Below are 20,260 nucleotides of genomic sequence, written 5' to 3' on the forward strand. Positions count from 1 at the left end.
TATTTTCCAAATGCATTTTATTTGCTTGTCAAATATAGTATATGTTAGTAGGAAATAAGAAGCTCTAGTTTTCCAAACATTTAGCATAAGAAAAAATAGTGTCAGCTCTTTCCAGCTTGGTTCTGGAGGAGTCCTTGATTCATGAGACCAGGATTCTGTTCCTTACTATATCACTAGCTTTCTGTGTGAATTTGAATGCATCATCTCACATTTTTGGGCTGGTTAACCAGTCAGTAAATGAGAAGGATGACCAAGGTCAGACCCATCATTAGAATTAGATAATTTTAGGGTCAATGTGAGACATTTAGAAACATCTGTAGACCGTTAAGTATTTAGGTTCTTTTTACGAGAATACTATAGGCAAGGCAGATTTATTCATCAGGAATTTGTTGAATGTTTACCTTCACATTGGCAGAGTAAGAGATCCCTGGGGTGTGTTGATAAAATGATAGATAGTCCATACCTTCAAAGAACCAGCTCAGAGTCTCATGAGATGAACAGACCATTATGATCCAAGGACAGGAGGATTTGGAAGTGTAGTTGGCCCTCCGTATCTGCAGATGTGGAACCTGCAGATACAGAGGGCCAACTGTTCTAGGCATTTTATATATGGAACTTGAGCATCTTTGATTTTGGTGTCTGTGGAGGGTCCAGGAGCCAATCCCTTGTGGATACTGAGGGGCAGTTGTATAGATGAAGGATCCAGGCCTAGACCAAAGTCTTGATGGAGAAGTTAGTAGAGTCTTAAGCCCAGTCTTGAAAGGTGAGGAGGTTCTGGTTGGAATCCATGATTTAGTTTTTCGGTGACTGCCCACACACCTGCCCATGTGCAAATATGTATTCCCCAGAACGGAAGACAAGCCTCTTACTGCCCCCTTCATCGTATCCTTTTAGGTAGCTGTCTGCCCTTCCTAGAAACCTAGAAATGCTGATTCAGGTCTGACATATTAGAAACCAGAATATCTGCTGCCAGGTAAAATCCTTTCCCCTGGAAAATCCCTGTTTGTCCTCCTCAAGAGCCAACTCAGCATTGGCTTCCACACCGTTTCCTTGACCTCCCTGACAACGGCTCCCTTTTTTCTACTTCCACAGTCCCTTGTTTATGAGTCTTCAGAGTACAGATCTTTCTCTTTCTGTGTCTCTTTCTCCCTCTTCTCTTTGTACAGAGTGCCCAGCATAGTGCTCAATAAGTATTGGGGTGGGGGGGAGATAAATCTGCATCCTGCCGGGTTATATTTGGTAATTCACATGATTCTAATGATAACAATAACATTAATAATAGCAACTTGCATATATTAAGAATTTACTATGTGCTAGTCACCATTCTGAGTGCTTTGCATGTAATGATTAATTTACTTCTCACAACAGCCCTGCGAAGAGTTATTACAGTAATCCCCAGTTTGAGAGGTGAGGAGACTGAGGCCCAGCAAAGTTAAATAATTTGCCTTAGGTTGCATAGCTGGGAGGTGGGGAGTCAGCATGTGAGCCCAGGCAGTCCGGCTGCAGACAGCGTTCCTAATCTCTGCGTTATGCTTGCATGAGGTGTGAGGGCTCCCAAAGGTCTCCTACTTGTTATTGTGAGGTTAATTCTCAGCCAGATTTTGAGCCGCTCCATGTTTTCCCCAAGGGGTTGGCCGAAAAGGTAGGGATCATTCCTTTTGCCCTGAGGTTTTCATAAAGTCTTTTTGCCAGTGGAATATTTGTAGCTGAAGCCATTTAGGAGACAGTGAGATGCTTAGGGATAGAGTGCTGCTGTTCTACTGATGACACAATGGTTTATGTGCTTTGGTCTTAAAGGGTACAGGCTCTGTTTCCTCAAGTCCAAATGATTGAGGGAAATGAGTGAGAGTAAGCTGATTGCAGTTTAATCTTGGAAGGATCGAGGTAATTTGTACAGCCTGGTAAGTATTTAGACTTGACTAGGAGGAAGGGTGTTGCTTGTAGAAAAAGCAGAAAAATATTAAAGTGTATTTTGTGTGCAAAACAAAGGGTCTTTCTGTGAAATCAGTAACGTCTAGGTGATTATTTTCAAAGAAAGATTATTTCCAAAGTGAGATTTAAGCCATTTAAAGATGTGAATTGATGGGAGTACTTTTCTTCTTTTTCACCACTCTCTCCTCACAATGTGTCCCTAAGGTCATCCAGTGATTCCTTCTCAGTGTCTGTCAGATTTGACACTTCTCAGATTCACTCCTTTGTTCTAGGACCTTCTTGGATCCCATTTATGTTACAGCAGCAGCTTCCAGGCTGGTCTCCCTGCCACCTGTGCCCTCTCCTTCTGTGTGTCGTGTGTAACAGTGGCCAGATTAAATACCCCCACTGCCCTCCTGAGGTAGCAAAACTAAACTCCACTTGACAGAGCCCTTCAGCAGTGGCAGCCTTTCTCCCCACATACTTTCTAAGTTAATTCTTACTGTTCAGTGAAGTTTGATCTTTATTTACCCATCACCTACCTTCCTGTTGTAGGTATGCTACTTTAATTAATACATCATTTCTCATTTCAGCCCCAGGATAGCCCAGGGAGATAGAGATTTTTATTCTTGTTTTCTAGATGAGGAAACCAAGAGGCAGAGAGGAGAAAACCCTACAAAGGAACTTCCATGTGGGTGCAAAATAATTATTAGTGGAACGAATGAATGAAAGCCAGTAGTTAGGAAAGTTTGTGCCGTACTTGAACGTGGGTCAGCCTGATTCTAGATCGTCTGTCACCCTGCCTCCCAACAGAACCCCTTTTGCTGATTACCTGACAGTTTGGTAGTCTGACTGCAAATGATTTCTAATTTTTTCACACCTTTGCTCCAGTCATTTCTTCAGCCCGGACTGCAGTTAGCCCATTGCCTCATTGTCTGCAGAAAACAGAACAAAATTCATTCTGGTTAGCACTTTGATACTTGAACCACTTTTTTTTTGCGGTATGCGGGCCTCTCACTGTTGTGGCCTCTCCCGTTGTGGAGCACAGGCTCCGGACGCGCAGGCTCAGCGGCCATGGCTCACGGGCCCAGCTGCTCCGCGGCATGTGGGATCTTCCCGGACCGGGGCACGAACCCGTGTCCCCTGCATCGGCAGGCGGACTCTCAACCACTGCGCCACCAGGGAAGCCCTTGAACCACTTTTTATCTTGCCATTCCCTCTGCACTTTTGTATCATTTACATTAGACTTAGAGACTGATTTGTGACGTTTCTAATCAGATCGTGTGTGTATGTGTGCTTCACAGTGGGCTTTTTGGGCAGGGGTCTGGGTGTGTTGGGTTAAGTGTCAGACAGTCTTGGGTCCTGGCTTTGCCACTTAGTGTCTGTACAATTTTGGGTAAATAAGAGCTTAACTCCTCTTGGACCCCAGCGTCCTCTCCTTCCAGCCTTGCTGGTAGGAGTTGTGAGACTTATCGGAAGGCTCATGCATGAGAAAATGTTGCTGTAGTCACTGGCACATAATAAATGACCAACTCATATAGATTAATTTCTTCAGTTAATTAGTGCTTTTCAGTGGTGGATGGTCTGGTAGCTAGACACACTAGTACACCCACACTATGTGCAGTATTTGGTTTAGACTTTTCTCTCTAGGGATGATGACCCTTCTGGCAGTGTTAGATGGACTTTTCCAGCTCGCATGTTAGAGAATATGCAGTTATCTGGCAGATATTATAGTTATAGAGTTGTTAGGTGTACAGGAGTTTTGAATTATCTACTTCATTTCACTTGCGTTTGTTGTATCTTTGATATATATACATTAACATTTTTTCTTACATACTTTTTTCAAACCAGTACTTCCCTTAGGTTAAGTGTTTGGTTGAGCTTTTTTCCTTCTTTCTATTCAGTTTTATTTTTGTTCCTGTCTGCACATCTCTTTCAAGATATGTTTTTCTGTCCTAGGCACAACACCTGTCATTGGAGAGGTGTTTTCTGCCTTTGCTTGGTTCACAGTCGAGTTGATCTTGGAGCCAGTCTCCTCTGTTCTGTTGTTTGGGAGTAGTACCCTAGAGTTCCTGCCGACACACATTGGTGGAGGAGGAAGACCTGGGAATAAGGAATGTAGTCTCTGCCATGGAACTGTCTGTCCTTCAGGGGAAGGCATCTCAGAGCAGCAGCTGTTCCCACCACACCAGCCATAGGTGGTGCCCGGGGGTTGTATGTGTGCCAGACTGAACTGAGCTGCTCTAGGTGGGCCATGTTTAAGCAGGTACAGACATGCCCCCTAGCAGTTTTATTTCATTTAATTTAGTGAAAACTTATTGAGTGTCTACTTTCTAGGCCCTCTGGATACATATATGAATAAATTCCTACCCCTGCTCTGAAGGAACTTGTATGTAGACTAATAGGTAAACAACCACAGCAAGGAGCATTAAGAAAGTTCTAAATTAAAGACAGCTTAAAAATCCAAGTTTCATGTATCTCTTTTTGAGCAGTAGATGCTAACTTATCTTTAGCATAATTAGTTTTAGTTTAGGTGTAATTTTACATCATGCTTGTGCACCTACCTTTGTAATCTTTGAATTTTTCTTTTTATATAATAAATACTCCTTTTCAGTGACTAGCTTACATTCCTTTGGCAGATATTGCAGAGTTTACATACCTCTTTCTTTAAGGCTGCTTCATGAACGGTCTTGTGGAGAAGGCAAGGGTGGGAGTGTTTTAGCAAAGAGTAGAACAGTGTTCTTCTTGGTGAAGATGCAGTGAGTGATAGGAGTCATTTTGGCCTGAATATATAGTGGAAGGGAGTTGTTTTTTCTTTCTTTTTTTTTTTAAAATTTGAGCAGTAGCTGGGGAACATATAGAGAAAAAGATAGTTTGGGAAGTGGGGGGAACCCAGTGGTAGTTCATATCTAGGAGTTTTAATTTAGTTTGTGAAGTATTGGGAAACTTCCCCAATCATCTGAGAAGAGGTGCGTGCCACTACTGATGTATGGGGTGAGTGGGGCTATTCTAAGCTGCTGGCTCTTGGTGTAAATAGACATTCGAGAACATCTGATAATTCTGAGGGTAAAATTAGTAGGACTAGATGTCTGCCTGGCCCTCTGGGAACAGAAGGCTTCCTGGTGGAAAGGCTGGAATTGCTGAAGAATGGCATGCCTCTGATTAAATGGAAAAAGACTAAGGATTAGAGCTAAAGAGAAAGACTCCAGCGTTAGACTGGTTAGCTTTGTCTGTGGACTAATTAGAGAGGGGATGACTTTTCCATTCAGTAGATGGTGATGGAGAAAAGCAGAGGACAGGCAGTCACAAAATGTGTTTTCCTATCCCAGAGTTCTGCCCTTTTCTTGCTGGTAAGTCCTCATGAACTCTTTGAGCCTCAGTTTCCTCATGTGAAAGAAATGGGGATAATAATACCTACTGGATATGGTTATTTTGAAGGTTAAATGGAGAACACTGGTGAAAGTGCTATAGAAGCTGCCTCCTGTTACTCTAATAGGTTATTATATTAAGCATTATGTTCTGCAACTTTGACTTTCTATCTCCCCTGTAACCCTTCGTCAAGCGTTCTCAGGATTATATTCCAAGGAGAAATTTAAACCTTGCCTAGCTTCACCAGTACTCAGTTTGACCACAGAAAATGGGTTCGTGAGGCTGTGTAATGTTCATTTGCCAGTTAGAAAGGAAGTGAAACCATAGGTATTTCAGTGAGATTTTTTCCCCTCTTCCCCACTTTGTGAAAAGTATATTCATGTGTTTTATAAGACTCCACTACAAGTCTAAGTTGGTGACAAGAATCACCATTATTGCTAAATTTATTATACTTTCACCTCTTTTCCCTGAGTGACTCATTGAATCCTGGAAATGCAACTGTGTTTTTGTTTAGGAGGAGGTGGTGGTGAGGGAGAACTTGGGAATGACTTTTAAGTAAGAGAACTTTGTATTATATTTATCTGTCTGGAGGCAATAAGTCTGTTTCAGCAGATTAAATACAGACTTCTTTATAAAGCCCTGTTTTCTCAAACCTCTTATCAGCAGCACTTGGCAGTAATCACACCTACGGAAACTTGTAATTTTCCTCAAGGAGGTGACACTGACAGAATTAAAAATGAAGGAGCCCCCCTGAAAAGCAAGTTCATTACAAATTAACAGTGGTCTTAGCAAAGCAGTGGGCTAAGGCGTGTCAAATAGCGATATGGATAAAGAAACCCAGCATTTTAAACTGTCAGAGCTGGGAGCAGGGCTAGCCTGAGAACAAATTAATCACATATTGTCAAGGCAAAGTTGCATCAAATTAACACATCGGATTCCAGCATATTAATGTTAGAATGCTTTCACCTGATTATTACTGCAAACCATTGCCCCTCTTTGAATGCAAAGATATAATTAAATTGCTAAATAGAAAGTGCATATAATATCTCCACATGCATTTAGGATGCGTGAGCTGAAAAGTGCACATCCTAGGAAGTGACAGATTCTATTTGTAGGGGGAAAACTTTACTTTTTTTCCCTTTTATTTACTTGGGAGTACTAGAGTATGAAATTAGAAAAGTTAGTTATGTTATTCATATCCTATATGAGTTAGATGAAATACAGGTTTAATTTAACTGATTTGCTACACTGGCTATGAGTACATAATTACCTCTGCATTTTTCTGGAAGAGAAATGGAAAATATTGCACAATAGTCCTTTACAGCAAAATGGCCCATTACACGTAATCCTAGTGGTGAATCTGTTATCAGAAGGTTCTTAGGAGAAACTAGACTGGCCATTTCTGACAACTGCCTTGTACATAGGAGTTACTTTCTGGCTCTGCTTGATCTAGTGTGTGTGTTTTACGATATTCAAAACAAGAATTCTGGCAGAAGGCCAACTCTAGTTGACCATTCTGATCAAGGAAGTAGCCAAGAAAGAAGAACTTGCTTTTTGTTAGTCCCTGCTTGTCCCAGGTTATACTCGGGCCAGGCCTTCTGGCTTGCTGTCTCTGCTACTCACATCCAGCCTTGCTGTGTCTGTTAGGCACACTTAGCCTTGGCTGTTCTCCCTCTGTCCTCTAGCAAGCTCTGATGGTCCTCTGCGTTAAAATCTTCCTTAAAACTCGCCTACTTTCATGAAGCCTCCTTCAGCAACCCAGGCATTCACAGACATCTCTCTTCAGCTTTGGGATAGGGCGGTCTTGATTTACAAATCTCACTTAGGAAGAGCTGTGGGGCTTGTAAACCCGGAAAAGAAGCAGTGATCACTAGGAGCCAGCGTGGGTTCACTCAGAACCAGGCAGGCCAAGATAACCTCATTTCTTTCTTAGGTAGTGTGATTAGCTAGAGTACTGTGGTCATGGTGTTCTGAATTTCAGTAAAGCATCTGACTGTTGTAGCAGAATCTTGTACAGTATTCTTGTAGGCAAGCTGAAGAAATGTTGGCCAGTAACATTGTGGTCAGGTGGGCTTGCATCTGGCCTGAGTGACGAGGCACAGAGTGACTATAGACACGTGTTGATCTGGATAGCTATCTATTGTGGCAAGCTGCAGGACTCCGTGTGTTCAGGGGCTTGGTGAGAACATTGATGACAGGCTGATCACATTCACGGAAGGCAGAAACTGGGGGGAATAGCAGGCATGTGCTGTAACAAAGTCAGGGACCGAAGTGGCCTTGACAAGGCAATGGTACACTTGCGCTTAGGCCATAAAATGCAGTTGTTTGTGTATGGGGGCAGTGAAAGAGAAGGGCAACATATGATTTAACCAAGACGTACATGGAAGAAAGTTGGTTGTAAGGTCAGTATGATTGAACACAGCCAGAGAGGTAGAAGAAAAACTCATTTGTTCATTCACTCTGAAATATTTCTTGAGAGCCTATATGTGCCAGGAACTTTGCTAAATGCTGAGGATACAATGGCGAATGAAACAGAGGCCCCAAACTCGTGGTGTATGTAATCTTGTAGAAGATTGAGACAATTACAATAAGATGTACCAAATGCTATGGGAGGAAAAGTTCAGTAGGCTGAGCTCCTTAAAGGAGGGGCACCTGGCTGGGACTTGGGATGGGTGGGTATTAGGGAAGACCCCTTAGATGAACCCTAAGCCAAACTTTGAAGGATGGGAGGGGGTTAGTTAGGTAAGAAGCTTCCAGGCAGGGGAAATGCAGGTATAAAAATCTGAGGTGAGAGAAATTCTGGTGGATTCTGGGAGAATGAAGGTAGTTGAGTGTGCCTGCAACGTAGAGGGTGAAAGAGGCAAGAGATGAGGCTTGATCAAGAAGGTTCTGACCTGATCCTGAGAGTCATATTTTGAGCAAGGGATTGACATCCTCAGGTCTGAATAAATCACTGTGCCTCCACTTAGCAAAAGTAGAGAGTTTAGTGTGCGGGAGTAGTGTGTGCCTATAAGACGGACTTTGGCGACTGTAAACAGCCTGCGTTCAGACATAGGCTGCCAGGAGGAGGTGGAGACTGGGAACGGGGTGTATGAGTTGGGATTTACAAAATCTGCCCGGAGAAGAGAAGACCCAGGAAGATCTGAGCATTGCCTGAATGTGGTAGAAATGTTCTCAGGCAGAGGAGGGCTCTACATGGCTCCGCCAGGCTGGGCACAGCAAAGGGAGTATTAACCATCTTTCCATGGTTAAGTGTTCATTGTTGCTGTTTGGGAGGCAGTGTAGTAAAATAGAAGGAGCCTTAACTCCCTAGACTTGCATTCTATAGTCTTGGACCTTACCTTTAGGTCTTTAATCCATTTTCAGTTAATTTTTGTGTGTGGTGTAAGGTAAGGGTCCAGCTTCATTCTTTGACATGTGGATATCCAGTTTTCCCAGCACCATTTGTTGAAGAGACATTCTTACCTTACGTGACTTATAGTGAAAGCACAGCTCACAAGTAGAAAGATAATGGTCAGAGTTTTATCCTTCATATTTATGTGACTTTCCTTGATAATCTACATAGTAAAGCCTCTTATTTGAAATATACTTTTTCTTATTGTGGTAATCATTTTGCAATATATATAGAGAGAGATAGATAGATAGATATAGATATATAGATCAAATTGTTATGTTGTACACCTTAAACTAATACTCTGTGTCGATTATATCTCAATAAAGCTTCGAGAAAAATACCCTTTCCCTCATCTCATCACTTGGGTCCATATTCTGTCATATCATGCTTCCCGTTCTTTGTATGTTCTGTTCTCTGTGCCTGGAATGTCTTCGTCAGTGAATTCCTGTTTATCTTTTAAGATTCAGCCCACATATGACCTCCCTTGACTCCCTCAAGTTCACTCCCAGAAGTTGCACTTATCACACTCCATTGTAATTATATGTTTACATATCCTTCGCACACACAAGAATGTAAGCTCTGTGTGGACAGGGACAATGTTCAGTTTGTCTTTATAACCCAGCAACTAGCACAGATCCTGTCATCCAGTAGTGATTTAGTAAAATTAAATGAATGAACAGGCCACCTTTGTCATAGAGACTATAAAATGGTGAAGGGTAAGATGCCTCAGTTTTATATATAATGAGCTGAGCTTCTGTCTCCTCAATTCTAAAATTAGGAGATAGATAAGTTCTCTGAGGTCCCTTCTGGCTCCAACTATCTATGAAAATTGCATAGGGAATTCCTATCCAAGTACTCCCAGAGCTTCATTACCACAAATCTCACAAGATCTACCATCAAATGAGACCAAATCTTAACTTTTTTTGGTTGGGGGGCTGGGGGCCCTAAGGAATTTTGCTGTTCAAGGGTCAGGTGAAGTAAAGTGTGTTGGCTGAGCCTTTCCAGTGTGTTCTGGTTTCAGCAGTTCTGTCTTTCATTGCAGGCAAGGCATTCCCACCCTCTTTTGGCCTCACTGTTCTCATTTCTAAAATTGGGAAGATTGGACAGAGTCATCAATTTTTACTGATTCAGTATGTGTGTGTTTGAGGGGGTAATGAATGTATTTTGAAAAAGCATATTCAATATTCTAATATTATGTAAGGAAAATTTAAAAATAATTTTTATACAATACTTACAAAGAAGTAAAGCCTCATTAAGATTTGACTATTGGGGATATGCAGAAGATAGAATAAATTTTAATGGCCCTGGTGAGGTGCACATCATCTTTGGGGGAGTGTGAGATTTTTATAGTTATCAGAAGGGGTCGTGGGTTAAAGATGGTCATGAAACAACACTGCATTAGTTTCTGTTCCTATTCTAATATTCTATGATTCTGTAATGATGAAAATTTCACAGAAGGCTTTAGTGGGATGAGCCCTACTTAATTCTGGTGTATGTATGTGTTGTACCTACAGATTTTGTTTGCTTGTTTGTTTTTTAAAATTGGATCCTGACTCTGTTACTAACTAGCTATGTGACCATGGGCCAATCACTTAATCTCTCTAAGCCTTACTTTTTTCATTTGTAAAAGGGATATGATGGTTAACACCTTCTATATAAGATTATAGTGAGAATTAAATAATTAAAGCTCTTAGTGGATGGCACATCATAAATGTTCTGTTCATATTAGTTATTATTGTTAGAGATTTGGAGGTGAATATTAACCACACCTCTCCCTGATCTGACTTTGGTACCCTGAGAGTTCCAACGTAGAAATCAGAAAAATGGAATTTTAAATGTTCATTTTATTACTGGCAAATCTGCTTATGATTTGCAACCCTAATACCCTAATACTTCCTCCACTGAGTGTAGACCAGCACTATCTGGTAGAAGTTTCTATGTTGATGGAAGTGTTCTATATCTGTGCTGTCCAGTATGGTAGCCACCACTCACATGTGACTTTTAAGTACTTGAAATGTGACTAGTGTGACTGTGGAACTGAATTTTAAATTTTATTTAAATTAAATTTAAATGGCCACATGTGGTTAGTGGCTACTGTATTGGACAGTGCAGGTCTAGACATTGGGATGACTCACCCAAGGCAATATCTGATCTGCAGAGGAGACAGACTTTTCAGAATTGCTGTCTCATACCCTTTCCATGCCAGTAATGGAATTAGAGAGATCTGGGCCCTCAGACCTGCTGCTAGAAAGCTGGCCAGGTCCCTGACCCCCAAAGTTTGAACACAGGAGCAACTGCTGAGCAGACACTGAGTGCCTGGAACGGCTAAAGCCACGTCAGTTAACTCACTCTTCCTGGGACAAAGAGAAGGAATCTGATTTTCCCCAGTATTTCTAAAAGGGCAGAGAGACCTATTTTGTGGCTAAAGCTAAGAAGCCTGGAAACAGAAGGAATAGTTCCCCTTATACTAGTGAATGCATGTTGGACAGAGCATTTTCTTAATAAATTTTAAACTTTCAATGCGTAGTGATAAAGACTTGTTTATATTTTGCTTCCTTCTATACTTTAAATATGACCCTAGTTTTTTCCTTCTATACTTGTGTATTTTTTTTTTACCATGTAGTTGGATGATTCTAAGCGTAGCTTATTTTTAGACAGAATGAAGACAAATACTTAAAACTACAATTAAAATAAAATGTTTTGTAAATCTCTGCCCTGAATTCAGTCTTATCTCATTTATATTGACCATGGCTTTTGGTAAGCTTATGGAAAGTCAGTTGCTTCTTTGTAGCTCTTTTTTCTTCTTCTTCATGTTCTTTTCATTGGGCTTAAGTATTAAAGGGAATCTTATCAGTATAGCTTGTTTCTATAGAAACAAGGGGAAAGGGGAAAGTTGATGTTTCTTTTGAAACTTCCCCAAAGGAACATCTTGCTTATAGCCTAGCAGCATGTGTAGTGATTGTGTAGTTTCAGGGTGTGGGGACATCCTGTTGTCCATGAGTAACTGAGTGAATTTGAAATGGCAATATTTTGGAATCAGATCTTACATTTGGAGATTTGTCTTGAAGTCACCATCACATGTACAGCACCCCACCTTTATTGAAATAAACATTGGTTATGCTTCTAAAGTTTTCCATTGATATCCTTTCTCATTAAGTATATTCAACCTATTAAAGAGTGGTCTTAAAGACCCATGTATAATTATGGGATATGAGTAGTTATTTTAATGACCATGTAATTTATATCATGAGGATATAGCATATCTAAAGCAGCCTTCAATTAATTAGAAGAGGCTATTTAACCTACATGTATAAAAATTCCAATTAAAACATCTTTGCCAAACTTCTTGTCCAATTTTATTGTATTTTATATGGTTCAGTTGTTTGAAATATCCTTAAAAATAGTTATTGTCTTAGAATGGTAAAGCATTGATTAAGCATTACTGTGTGTTAGGCATGTGCTAAGTATTTTATATATATTATTTCATTTAATCCTCACAACAGCCTGTGAGATAGGCGGTGTCACTGGTTTACACTGGTTTACAGATGTGAAAATTTCTCTGGACCTCAGTCCTCTATATTGGAGTTAATATTACCCACTTCAGTGTGTTATGAGGATTAAATGAGATAATACATGCCCACCTTGAAGCAGGTACTCAATAAATGATAGCTGCTATTCTTGTTATTTTTGATTTCATGTTTTAAACAGGTAATGCTTCTTATGATTCAAAATGTAAAAAGATATTATACAGTGAAAAGTCTTTCTCGTTCCTGTCTTCCATTCATCTAGTGCCTACCCATACCCATTTTGTTAGTTTGTTGTAGATCTTCCAGAGTGTACATATACAAATATGAATTTATATTCTTATTCTTTCACCTTTTACGCAAAATGTAACATACTACTAACACTGTTCCAGAGCTTCCTTTTTTTTTACTTAACAGTATAACTTGGAAATCTGTCTGTATTAGTGCCCTGAGAATTTCTCATTCCTTCCTATTGCTGCATAGTATTCCATTGTTTGGAAATATTATAGTTTCTTTAGCCAGTTCCCTGTTGATGGAGACTTGAGTTGTTTCTAATATTTTGCTATTATAAACAATGCAGCAGTGAATAATCTTGTACATATGGCATTTAAAAGTGTGCAATTGTATATGTAGGATAAATTCCAGGAAGCAGAATTGCTGGGTCAAAGGGAATAGGCATTTGTGATTTTTATAAGTATTGCCAAATTGCCCTGCATAGGGATTGTGTCAGTTACACTGCTACCAGCAATATGTGAGAGTGCCTGTTTCCTCACAGCTTCACCACAGAATTTATCAAATGTTTGGATTTTTGCCAGTCTAATAGGTGAAAAGTGAATCTGTGTCATTTTAATTTGCATTTCTCTTATGAGTGAGGTTGAGCTTTTCATTTGTTTAAGAACCTTGGCAGTTTTGTGAATTTCCCAGATGTATTGGATTCTTGATCTTTTTCTTATTTGCTAGGAGTTCTTTATATGTTAGGGAGATTAGTCCAGTTTATTGTGTATCTTTTGATTTTGTGGATTTTTTTGGGCTAGATATACTTCTTTTAATATAGTGAAATTTGTCATTTTTTCCCTTTATAGCTTCTGGATTTTGAATTCATTTGTTTGGGGAAGTATTTTTCATATTCTTGCATAATTCTTAAGTTTATTCCTAGATGTTTGCAGTTATTGCTGTTGTAAATGGGGTCTTACTTTCTGTTACATTTTTATTATGTGTGCGAAACGTGCTGATTTCTGTGTTAATTTTGTATTCCTTTACATTACCAAATTCTCTGTTTATGGTAATTTTTCGTTAGTTCTTATGGGATTTCCATGTACAAGAGTATTAATACAGAATGATATAATATAGTGATTTATTTTTACCTCTTTCATTTCCATTTTTGTATCTCTGACCACTTTCTCTTTTCTAGTGTTGTTATCTTTATCACTATTACCACTACCACAGTACTTGGCATTAAGCTAAAAGTTGGCATTAAGTAAATGTTAATTCTCTCTTTAAATTACAAGCCATAAATATCAAAAATGTAGCAGCCAGTGATTATGTCAAGCAGAAAATATTAAGAAAAAATTTAATGAGTGAAAAAAGGGAGGGGGAGTTGAAAATGTCTTTGTAGTCTATGATCCTTTCCTGCAATGCTTGTAACAGCCTGTATTAAATAGGGTGGGGTTTTTGTTTAGTTTTTGCCATTGTTGAAAAGATAATCATTTGAGATGTGTATTTTGAGTAACTATGGGTCTTTTCTCCCTTAGAAATCACTTGGCATTCTTTTTTCTTTCACTCTGGAGAAGAATTAGCACTTGACAATATACTATGAGATTATGTCTTTGTGTTCTACGAGTAATAATCGTGCATTTTATTAAATATAGACCAGCATTAGAATTAGCAACTGATGGACTTCCCTGGTGGTGGTACAGTGGTTAAGAATCCACCTGCCAATTCAGGGGACACGGGTTTGAGCCCTGGTCCAGGAAGATCCCACGTGCCATGGAGCAACTAAGCTCTTGCGCCACAACTACTGATCCTGTGCTCTAGAGCCTGCGAGCCACAGCTACTGAGCCCGCCTGCCACAACTACTGAAGCCTGTGCACCTAGAGCCCGTGCTCCGCAACAAGAGAAGCCACCGCAATGAGAAGCCCGCATGCCACAACGAAGAGTAGCCCCCACTCACGGCAACTAGAGAAAGCCCACGCGCAGCAACGAAGACCCAACGCAGCCAAAAATAAAAATAAATAAATACACTGAACTGAACTGAAATCAGTTTAAGGTTTTCCAGAACTTCTTAGCAGGAATTTTTGATTTTTATTTTCCTGCTAACTAACTTCCTGTTTCTTGATTCATAGTAGTCCTATAATGAGTTGTCTCTAGCATTAAAACTTTTGCTTTAAGAGGGTTCTGTTTTTGTTTGTTTGTTTTTTGTTTTTGGTAAACTGTAGGGGACCAGAAGAATTTGAAGGAGGAAAGAGTATGGAGAAAAATTAAGAGTGTTCTAGGACATAACGCATTTCTCTTTTCTTCCTTCCATACCTCCCTCCCTGTGTCCTTAAAGGAACTTGTTGGTTGCTTGGGAATAACTGGGTTCTTTTCTTCTCCATATAAGCTGAAAAGATTGTGAGGCTCCTCATTCATCTGTGAAGTAGAGAAATGGATTCACTTGTAAATATGTCTTAAATTTTTAAAAATTAATTGAGCATATACAGAAAAGTATTTTAAAGGTATAGGCAGGGTATAAAGTTGTACAATAATCACTCATGTACCACCCAGTTTGGGAGTAAGAACATTACTTTTACTTCTGAAGTCCCCTCTGTATCTTCCTTGCTTTCTTCCCACTCATAGAAGGTGTCTTTAATTCCCTTGCTTCTCCTTATAGCTTTATCCCATGTATTTGTATCCCTAAACAATATAGTTTTGAACTTTATATAAATGTATTTATATTTATATATGCTTACATATATTTATATATAATTAAATATTATAAATGTTTATATTTATAATAAATACTTAATTACGCTTTAAGTATTCTTCAGTAACTTTTTTCTCTCAACATTATGTCCCTGAGATTCACCCATGTTGATACCTGTAGCTGTATAGTTAATTCATTGTACAAGTATACTGCAGTTTATCTGTTTGATCGTTGATGAACATTTGGGTTGTTTACAGTTCTTGCTATTACAAACAATACTGTTTATAAATATTTTACATGTGTAAGAATTACCCCAAAAGCAGAGGCTTAAAAACAGTTTTGACCATGAATCACATATAATAAGAGAGAATACATTTTAGATCCTGACCCAGTACACACATACATTAAGTACATGTGCACATATATATAATACATCGAAACAAAATTTTGTGAAAGAATACTGACCAGAACCAAGTGTAAATGCACTCTGATATATTTTATTCGAATCTATTCTATTTTATTAAAAAAAAAATGCTGGTCGAAAATGGCTAAATTGATTTCCCAACCCTCAGGACCATGGTTTGAAAATTCCTGTTGCAGAGTACATGCAGATGTGGAATTAAAGGGTCATAGCATATGTGTGCATCTTCAACCTTAACAGATAATACTGAATTGTTTTCCAAAGTGCTTATTCCCATTTACACTCCTTCCAGCAGTATGTAAGTGTCCCATTTATCCCATCAGACTTAATTTTTTCATCTTGTAGATGTGAAATCATCTCGCTGTGATTTGAGTTTGTATTTCTCAGGTTATAATTGAGATTGACCATCTTGTGTGTGTATTGATTATTTATGTTTGCTGGTCTGTGAAGTACTTTTTCAAATCTTTTGTCCATTTTTGTTTATCATGTCTTACTGATTTGAAGGAATTTTTAAAAATGTATTTTGGATAGTAATCATTTTAATGTATTTGGACACTAACCATTCTGTTGCAAGTATGTTCTCCCGATTGTGGCTTGTCTTCATTATCTTTATGGTGTTTTTTGATGAACAGAAATTCTTATTTTTAATATTGAATTTATAAGTCTTATACTTCATTATTTATACTTTATGTGTCTTGTTTAAGAAATCCTTCTCTACCCCAGGATCATAAAGATGTTTTCCTATGTTGTATTTAAAGTTTTCATATTTAAATAATCCATCTAGAATTCATTTTGTTTTTAAATGTGTGGTGTGAGGTAAAGGTCCATTTTCATTTTTTTTTTCTGGATGGTTAATCAGCTGTCCTGGCATTATTTATTTATTTATTAAAATAAATTTTATTTTATTTATTTTTGGCTGCGTTAGGTCTTCGTTGCTGCACATGGGCTTTCTCTAGTTGCTGTGAGTGGGGGCTACTCTTCGTTATGGTACGTGGGCTTCTCATTGCGCGGGCTTCTCTTTTTGTAGAGCATGGACTCTAGGCACGTGGACTTCAGTAGTTTGGGCTTAGTAGTTGTGGCTCGAGGACTGTAGAGCACAGGCTCAGTAGTTGTGGTGCAAGAGCTTGGTTGCTCCTCGGCATGTGGGATCTTCCTGGACCAGGGCTCGAACCCGTGTCCCCTGCATTGACAGGTGGATTCTTAACCATTTCACCACCAGGGCAGTCCCTTGGCATTATTTATTGAAGTGTCACCTTTTCTTGCTGATCTGTGGTGCTAGCTCAGTAATACATCAGATTTCGTTATGTGTATGTTTCTCCACTCTCTCTTCTGTTCTCACGGTTTAGTTGTTTTTCCCCAGGTTAATATCACACTATTTTAATTATTTCAGACTTAAAACAATTTCTGATATCTGGTAAATCATGTCCCCTCAACCTCCTTTTTCTTGTTCATGAATGCCTTGTGTATTTTGACCTCTTTATTGCGCTAGCATGTAAATTTTGAAACTGCATGTCAGGTTTTTCAGAAATTCCTGTTGAGATTTTGATTAAAATTGGACTAAATTTGTAGATCAGTTTGGGAGAGCTGACGTCTTTAACATTTTGAACATGATATATCTCTCCATTTATTTAAGTGATATAAAATGTCTTTCATCAAATTTTGTAATTTCTCCATAGAAGTCTTATATGTCTTTTGTTAGACTGAATCACACATACTTAATATATTTTGATTGTATTCTCAATATCTTTTAAATCAGTGTCTCCCTGTTTGTTGCTAGTGTTCAGAAATAGCATCAATTTAATTTCAACAACCCTATTAAACTCTTATTAATCATATTTTATACCTTTTTTTTGTAGTCTGGAGTCAGTCACTTGCAAATGATAATAGTTTTGGTTTGTTTGTTTTTTTGGCTGCGTTGAGTGGCTTGCGGGATCTTAGTTCCTGATCAGGAATTGAACCCAGGCCCCAGCAGTGGAGATGCCGAGTCCCTACCACTGGATTGCCAGGGAATTCCCAGTTTTATTATTTTCTTTCCAATCCTTGTACTTTTATTTCTTTTTCGTGCCTTACTGAACTGGCTAAGACCTCTAATACCATGCTGAAAAGAGATAGTCTTGTTCCTGATATTAAAGGGAATACGTTCATTGTTTCACCATTAAGAATGCTGTTTGTTATTTGATAGATGGCTTATGTTGGATTAAGAAAGGTCCCTGTTATTTCTTAGTTTGCTAAGATTATTATTATTATTATTATTATTATTTTTTTTTTGTGGTACGCGGGCCTCTCACTGTTGTGGCCTCTCCCATTGCGGAGCACAGGCTCCGGACGCGCAGGCTCAGCGGCCATGGCTCACGGGCCCAGCCGCTCCGCGGCATGTGGGATCTTCCCGGACCGGGGCATGAACCCGTGTCCCCTGCATCGGCAGGCGGACTCTCAACCACTGCGCCACCAGGGAAGCCCAGATTATTATTTTTTAATCATGAGTGAATGTTGAATGTACTGAGTGCTTTTTCTATATTTATATAGACTACTATATATTTTTCTCCTTTAATTTCTTAATCTGATTAATTACAGTAATTTTCTTTGTTTAACTGACTTTGCATTTGATAAGATAAATTTAACTTTGTTCATCAACTATCTTAGTTTTTATATATTGCTACATTGGTTGGTTAGTTTTTATTTTCCTATGGATTTTGCATCTTTGTTTACACTGGCCTGTAATATTCCTACCTTATACTCTCAGGTTTTTTTTTTTTAAAAGACAACCCGGTTAATTAATTAATTAATTAATTAAGGCTCTGTTGGGTCTTCGTTGCTGCGCGAGGGCTTTCTCTAGTTGTGGCGAGCGGGGGCTACTCTGTTGCGGTGCGTGCTCTCATTGCGGTGGCTTCTCTTGTTGTGGAGCACGGGCTCTAGGTGTGTGGGCTTCAGTGGTTGTGCCACGTGGGCTCAGTATTTGTGGCTCTCGGGCTCTACAGCGCAGGCTCAGTAGTGGTGGTGCACGGGCTTAGTTGCTCCGTGGCATGTGGGATCTTCCCGGACCAGGGCTCGAAACTGTGTCCCCTGCATTGGCGGGTGGATTCTTAACCACTGAGCCACCAGGGAAGTCCCTACGCTCAGGTTTTGATATGGAGGCTTTCTAGCCTCATAAAGTGATTTAGGAATTGTTCTTTTTCAGTACCATTGAATAGTATGGTTAATATTAGCGCTCTCTATATTTTGAATGTTTGGTGGAACTTGCTAATAAAACTAGTTGTCACAGGCTGGGTTTCCCTGGGAAGCAGACTCTGAAATGGAGATTAGCATGCAGGAAATTGGTCAGAGAGTGCTTTCTGGGTCATCGTCTGCTGGGGGAAGGGAAGGAAACAGGATTGGGTAGAAGGAATTGGACAGTAGGGCTTATACCATGGAGCACATTCTGAAGCTAGGATGGCCCTTTAGAGTTGTCCCAAGTTGGGATAAGGGGGCCAGGCCTTAATATTCTTGCAGTGACCATGCAGTCTATCCTTTGTACTGCTTATGTTTACTTGATTCATATAAGTAAATATGCATTTACTGGGACCACTCCTTCATCTCTGTGGTGGGCTTCTGGTTTGGGGGGAAGCTTATACAAGGAAGGTTCATAGAATAAACTACACTCCCCACTTCTGCAACTGGTCTTGAGGCCAAAACTGATACTCATCTCCCTCTTCAAGTATCCATTCTAGTCCCTTAAGTCTCAGTTAGCATCTCTGCTGGTCTAGGTGGCTTTTATGGTATGATGGCCCAGACACTTATCCCAGAGGCTCCAAGCCCTGGTTACCTTTCAAAGGCTGTGGCTGCTTCATTTGTCCATTTACCATCAAAACTGGACAAAAGAGTAATAAAATATGTCCAAATGGATTTACTGACCAGACATGTTCCTTCCTGCCTGCATTGTGTAATAGCAGCCCTACCTTGTCCTGATGAGAGTCCAAGTACTCCTGTCAGGGTAGTGATTTTTCTTCTTGCCTGATGTCCCTTGGCATGAGGAACCTGACCAGCAGACATAGTTTAACATTTAGTGGGACTTCTGCTGTGTCTCTTGGTAGAAGTGTTTTCCATTTGGGAGCCAGGTTCTCTAAATCCACAGAGCCCCAAATTCTAGGGATGGGAAGCATAAATTCCCCAAGTGGGTCACTGGGAGTAAGATGAGTGGGGCCACTCTTGCTTCCTCTCCTTGGTTCCTAGAACCATGTATCTTACCTACTGGGACATAATGCCATATAATGGTTGTTGATATTATTTTGTATATGTATTGTATCCTAAAGATGGCATCCCATCCTCACAGGGTGTCATCTCTGAGCTAGTGTCTTATCTGCACCTTCAACAGGTTGTTCAGTCACTATTAGACTGAAAGCTTTTGGGTAGTATGGTGTATAGTATGACCAGACAATCCCATGGTTATATGCAAGTACTGATTCTCCTTTGCTATAAAGTGGGTTCCTCGATCTGGTGCAGTGTTATGTGGGCTGCCATTTTGGTGGATCAAACACTCTGAGATAACACTGCTAGCTGAGGCATTACTGGCAGGAAAGCCAAATCCATATTTGAACATGTGTTGATCTCTGCCAAAACCACTTTCAGAGTGGAAGCGGTCTAGTACATTCAACTTGCCACAAATGGCTGGTTGGTCTCCTTAAGGAATGGTGACCTATTGGGGCCTCAGCATTGTTCTGTGTTGCTGTCAGATTGGATATTTGATAGTGGGCAGTAGCAAA

General features: G+C 39.7%; 1 protein-coding gene across 2 annotated transcripts in view; it reads left to right on the forward strand.

The window, feature by feature from the left end:
* MAPKAP1 (MAPK associated protein 1) overlaps nucleotides 1–20,260 on the forward strand; it is a 231,140-nt gene that overhangs the window by 55,619 nt on the left and 155,261 nt on the right. The window lies entirely within an intron of this gene.

The sequence above is a fragment of the Globicephala melas genome, chromosome 6 (assembly GCF_963455315.2).
Source record: "Globicephala melas chromosome 6, mGloMel1.2, whole genome shotgun sequence".
Taxonomy (NCBI): domain Eukaryota; kingdom Metazoa; phylum Chordata; class Mammalia; order Artiodactyla; family Delphinidae; genus Globicephala; species Globicephala melas.